At 41.1% G+C, this 6,000-nt stretch overlaps 1 pseudogene; it reads right to left on the bottom strand.

The window, feature by feature from the left end:
- Nucleotides 1-1,583: 1,583 nt before the first annotated feature.
- LOC120102011 (small nucleolar RNA SNORA44) lies at nucleotides 1,584-1,692 on the bottom strand (annotated as a pseudogene).
- Nucleotides 1,693-6,000: the final 4,308 nt, after the last annotated feature.

The following is a 6,000-nucleotide window of genomic DNA, read 5'->3' as shown; positions in this document are numbered from 1 at the left end:
TGTGAGGCCCAAAATCTGCCTGGTATATAAATCTATTGTGACACTGTCCCTCGCTAAGGGGTCCAGGCAATCCGGTCTGAGTTCTTAAATGGCTTATAAGGGAACAGTACGCTTCTTTTAAATCAGTTGTATTAGCATAAATAGTTGTAAAATTCGAGGGTTAGCAGTATCTAAAAAAGGAAACATTTTTAATTAATTGCAAACCATAAGCTACACGCTGTCTATCAGTATAAAGCTTGATTTTTCAACATTTTAAAAACAGCAGCTACAGCACGTAATTCAATAATCTATGTTGAAGCAGGGGGAAACTCAAGAGAATAAACGTGATCCAATTACATGTGTTGCCTTCTCATTAGATAACAATTTGATTGCTGTTTGGAATAAGGCATGTTTCATCAGGTTCTTTTTCAAAATACTTCCATGACTCAATCTTACAATTTTGTACATCCAGCTTCCTTTACCTTCTGCAAAGCTATTCAGTCCCTCCTCAGTTAACTGTCTAGGGGAACAGAATTTGCATCTCCTTAGGAAACCAAACAATGGTTTAAGTCCTCCTGTGGTGAACTTAAAGTGAGGTCTTAGCCAACTAACATATCTTAGAAGCTTTTAAAAATAATTTAAAGTAAACTATCTTTTCTTACTTGAATTTTCTGTGTCACAATTTATTTAGGATATAACTGATGTCTCAAATATTATAAAGGATATTGATATTTTCTGGAGCAATAACTACTCCCCAAATGTTAAAAGCTTGTTGTGTGGGGTTGGGGATTTGGCTCAGTGGTAGAGCGCTTACCTAGGAAGCGCAAGGTCCTGGGTTCAGTCCCCAGTCCCGGAAAAAAAAAAAAAAAGAAAAAAAAAAAAGAAGAAAAAAAAAAAAAAGAAAAAAAAAAAAGAAGAAAAAAAAAAAAAAGCTTGTTGTGTAAGAGCAAAGGCTTGTAGTAAAACTCTTTGGAGGAATCAGTTAATAAAATATCTATATAAAGAAACAGCGTGAAAACAATCTTTTAAATCTATAATAATTCTATATGTATTTCTTGCAATAGCAGTTGGAGTGAGCAAACAGGCTATAATGCTCTCATAAGTTCCACACCCTCATCGACCCTTGGTAAATCCTGTAACACTCTCCACCTGATTGATTTTTTTTAATTACAAATATGTGTGAGTTAGAAATCTTTACATTTTCCTTGTAACACCAGAGCACAACCACAACTTTTTTTTTTTTTTTTGAAATTTGAAGTCTTTATTGAACCAATTGCATGTTAGGTTACAAAGGTATTTCACTTTTCCAAAATGCTGTTTCTCTTTGTAGACCAATCTGGCCACAAAAGGCTACCTGGCTAAGTATTAGCCAGAAACTTCTAAATCCCAGTGTGATCTTCTTGTGGCATTTTTCCAACAAATAATGCAGACCAAATCACAAGATGGCCACCTCACTGGTCACATGGTCCTTAGGTTAATGAGCAGAGGCTGACAGGCTGTCTCCTCACTCTTCCAAGAACCGCCCAAGTGCACACTGCAGAAGGAAAGTTTGTTGTGAATACCACAGGACAGAAGGACAGGCAGCTCATAACTCCAGTGGAAAAACATATAGGAGAGCTGAGTGGCAACAGCAGGCACTGTGATAACCTGGGCTGTCAAAGTCTCTCCGTTACTCTGGCATGCAGTTGGAACAACCACAACTTTGGAAAGCAAAACTCAATCTCGAACAATCTATTCTCCAAAATCCAGTCTCTCCAAAACACCAAGTCCATTCCTCATGCTATAAAGTTTGACTGCCAATTCTTGCATATGAATGCATGATGGTTCAGGCTCTAATACCTCAACAAAGAGATACTGCCCTAAATTCTTTTATAAGTCTGGTTTACATAAAAATATTATCCCAATTTAAACCTATTTCCCTGGGTTGGCTCATGCCACGTGTTGTCTAGAATGATTCCAGTTTTAAGCCAACTTTCTGTTACCAGTGTTACAAATTTTTAACGATACCCAATAACTTAAAAGTCAGAAATCTATAACCAAGACATGTAGAGCGTATTATACATTTAAAACCAATCAGAAACAAAAAATGAAGAGGCTACACATATCTTTAATATTTAAACCAAACACCATTTTTACTTTTTCTAGCTGTAATTTTAAGAGAAGCACCTTGTCACCTGTTGAATCCAATTATCACAGTCTGAGATTTTTCTAAGAGAAACAGCCATCAGCTCCATTACCATAGAAGCTGTGAAGCTCCTGGCACCTTTAAGATCCGCTCCTGCAGGGGTTGGGGATTTAGCTCAGTGGTAGAGCGCTTGCCTAGCAAGTGCAAGGCCCTGAGTTTGGTCCCCAGCTCCGAAAAAAAGAAAAAAAAATCCACTCCTGCAAACATTCAGTGCCCCCTTCTCCAGCTGATGTAGGCTCCTAGCTACAGATACAGGGCTCCAAAGGCCAATTGAAACTGCTTTTTATTTATTCCTTTCTTGAAAGGAGTTAAAACTAAATCAAGGGGTGAATCAACCAGCATTTAAATTTTTAACCATTTTTTTCTTTTTTTTTTTTTTTTTGGTTCTTTTTTTTGGAGCTGGGGACCGAACCCAGGGCCTTGCGCTTCCTAGGCAAGCGCTCTACCACTGAGCTAAATCCCCAACCCCCCATTTTTTTCTTTTAAACATGAAACACAAAACATTCAAGCAATGAGAAGCAAAAACCACAGACATGGACAGCTTGTTGCACCAAGGACAGACAATAGACATAGAGGGAAAGAACTAGATGGTGTCCCACACCAAAGAGACACAGATATCCTTCCTAAAGGATCCAGAACCAGAAATAAGCACTTCTCTAATAGGAACCAGCAGGGAGGCTCCCACCCTCCTTTTGTCCCTAGGAGAGCTCCAAAAAAGCTTAAGCCCATTTTCCTTCTCTTTCTTCAAAGCATCCACGGAGAGTCCGGGAGGACTGTTTTTCTCAAACCCATTCTCTCTCATGTCTAGGGTGTAAACTGTCTCTAGTCAGGGTCCAAAGACTAAAAGCATAAAAGAACACACACACACACACACACACAAAACACTTTACCATTATTACATTGTCCCTTTTTACAAGGTTTACTCACCACTGGCCCAAATCTTTATTTTTCTTTGCACGTGCTTTCAATTCCTGCTGTATCCTTCTGTACAAACACAAACAAACAAACACAAACAAGCATGACCAAAGCAACTTGGGGAGAAAAGGGTTTATTTGCCTTACATTTCCACATATTAGTCCATCAGGGAGGAAATCAGAACAGCTACTCAAACAGAGCAGGAACCTGGAGGCAGATGATGCAGAGACCATGAAGGAGTGCTGCTTCCTGCCTTGCTCCTTGTAGCTTGCTCAGCCTGCTTTCCTATAGAACCCAGGACCACCAGCCCAGGGACAGCACCACCAACAATGGACTGGGCCCTCCCCCATCAATCACTAAGTAAGAAAATGCCTACAAGCTTGCCTTCAGCCCAATCTTGTGGTGGAATTTTCTCAATTGGAGTTCCCTCCTCTCAGATGAATCAAGCCTGGGTTAAGGAACTAGACAGCATGGCTACCTTACTGTGTTCATTAGAGTCAACTATCTTTGCTAGCGTGAAGTGCATTATGAAAAGGTGATTTCCTATGAATTCCCTTTCTTCATTTCTGTCATTTTCCTTTTATTTCCTTTCTTTCAGCCTTTATCTTTTGAATGAACAAATTTCTGAAATTTTATCCACAGCTTCTTCATACTCCGAAGTGGAGAATGCCTCTCCACTCAGTGAGTTGAGGAGTAGCCAGGAATATTTGTTGTTTCTCGATAACCTAGGAAGAGAAAAAAATGTGTATATCAGTGGTTCCCGACCAGGGGTGATGTCTGTCCCCCCACCCCAGGAGGATCATGTAATGTCATGACTGGAGGGAGAATGCTACTGGCATGTATGAATATAGACCAGGTACTGAATAGCCCCCATGCAGGGAAGTGTAGCTGGTAAGAAATCCTGGTTATGTATAGATGCTAGTAGCCAAAGAAGACTGTGGTTTGCTGGCAGCTATTTCAGACTTGCAAGGTAAAAGGACAGCCACCACTATCAAATTGTCCAGGGTTTGCTTTTCGTTGTTGTTGTCTGTATTTGACTGTGAATAAACTTTCAATGCTCTCCAAGCAGTTTCTTCATCTGGAAAATGAGGCTAATAAACTATCTCTCTCACTACATTGTAAGTTCCTTGGAGACAAGCATAGGCTGTGTAGATTAGGGGTGGATATGCAGCAGGACGTCCTTCTAAATATGTGTGGGTTATCTCGGTTACCTTAAGGCCTAAAGCAGAGAACATTTTAAGGATTGTGGAGCACAATGAGGAGAGCAGCCTCGGACGGTGGGGATCTGTGCTGATATTACCATCTAGTGTGTGCTGAACTAAGTCATTTCATAAACATTGTCTTCATTTAATTTATTTTTAGCATAGGCTTATACTTGGTGCACAGCAAGATGAACAGTGAGAAGACACTAAAGCCATCTCTTTTTGTTTTGTTTTGTTTTGTTTTTTTCCGAGACAGGGTTTCTCTGTGTAGCCCTGGCTATCTTGGAATTCACTATGTATATGGGCCACTACTGCCCAGTTTGTTTGGTTTTGTTGTTGTTGTTTAAGGCAAGATCTTACCCCATCCCCTGGGCTCCATATTCTGGTCCACAACTCTGGCTGCTTTCTTGGAGGTCACTCCAGCACCAGGGACCCAGGCAGGAGCTTAGCATAGCTGTCATCAGAGAAACAGATGCAGAGACCCACAGGCAAACCTTAGGCAGAGCCTGGGGAATCCTGGGGAGACGGGGGAGGAAGGATTCTAGAAGCCAGAAGAGTCAAGGACACTACAAGAAACCCTTCAGAATCAACTAACTGAACCACTAATCAGGGAGCATATATGGGACTGGCCTAGGCCCTCCGCACACATGTTATAGTAGTGTAGTTTGGTCTTCAATGTGGGACTCCTAACAGCAGGAGCAGGGTTGTCTCTGACTCTGTTGCCTGCCTTTAGGATCCTTTCCTCCTACTGGGCTGCTTCATCTAACTTTAATAGGACAAGTCTTCTGTTGTTGTAAAAATATAAAAATAAAAGAGTATTGTTGTCTTTTACCCCTCTGGGTCCAGCACCGTGGTGCCCCAAGATATCTGCGGAAACACATCCCAGCCGTACACTTCCCTACACTCAAACCCTCACATAAAAGAACACACAACATAATAATCTTAGATCCAATCGATAAGATATAGTTGCCCACTTAAACATACAAAGCCTGGTACCATCCATCCCTTAGGAACATTAATAACAACCTGTAAATACACAAAGCAGAATCTTAACATCACCTGCCATGGCTTCTCCCCTCTCCTCTCTCCTGTTTCTTCCTTTTTCCTCAGTCTCCTCCTCTTCCTTCAAACTTCTCTCCTGCCCATCCTTCCTTCTCCTCCAATGACAGGCCTCCTTCTATCTTGTACCTGCCCCTCACCTATACTTTACAAATTCAGTGGGGAGAAGGGTCTGGTTAAGTCACCTGATTCCTGAGTTTGTGACTAGGCAGCCGTCCTTGGAGCAGTGGAATTAGCATCAAAATACAGATAACTCCGGGGCAAACCACAACAGTCTTGCTGCAACTTGATATGCTAGGCCTGGTTGATATCAATGGGAGGCCTCCCCTTTCTAAAGAGAAATGGAGGAGGAGTGAATAGGGCTGGGGGCTGGGAGGAGAAGAAACTATGCTCAGGATGTGAAATACACCAATTAATTAATTTAAAAAGATGAAGTCTTATTTAGTCCAGGCTGGTTATGAAATTCTGATATTCCTGCCTCTATTTCTCAAGTGCTAGGATTGTAAGTGCTAACCAGACCAGACAGACCATTCTGTGATTTCAGTAGATTAAAACACAAACTCAGCAGTCATGTATGAATTCAAAAAATAAATCAAGAACAACATTTTTCCAACTACAAAAATCACTGGGGTTGGGGATTTAGCTCACTGGTAGAGCGCT

This window comes from Rattus norvegicus, chromosome 3, assembly GCF_036323735.1.
Source record: "Rattus norvegicus strain BN/NHsdMcwi chromosome 3, GRCr8, whole genome shotgun sequence".
NCBI lineage: Eukaryota > Metazoa > Chordata > Mammalia > Rodentia > Muridae > Rattus > Rattus norvegicus.
This window is presented reverse-complemented; position numbering and strand designations above follow the sequence as displayed.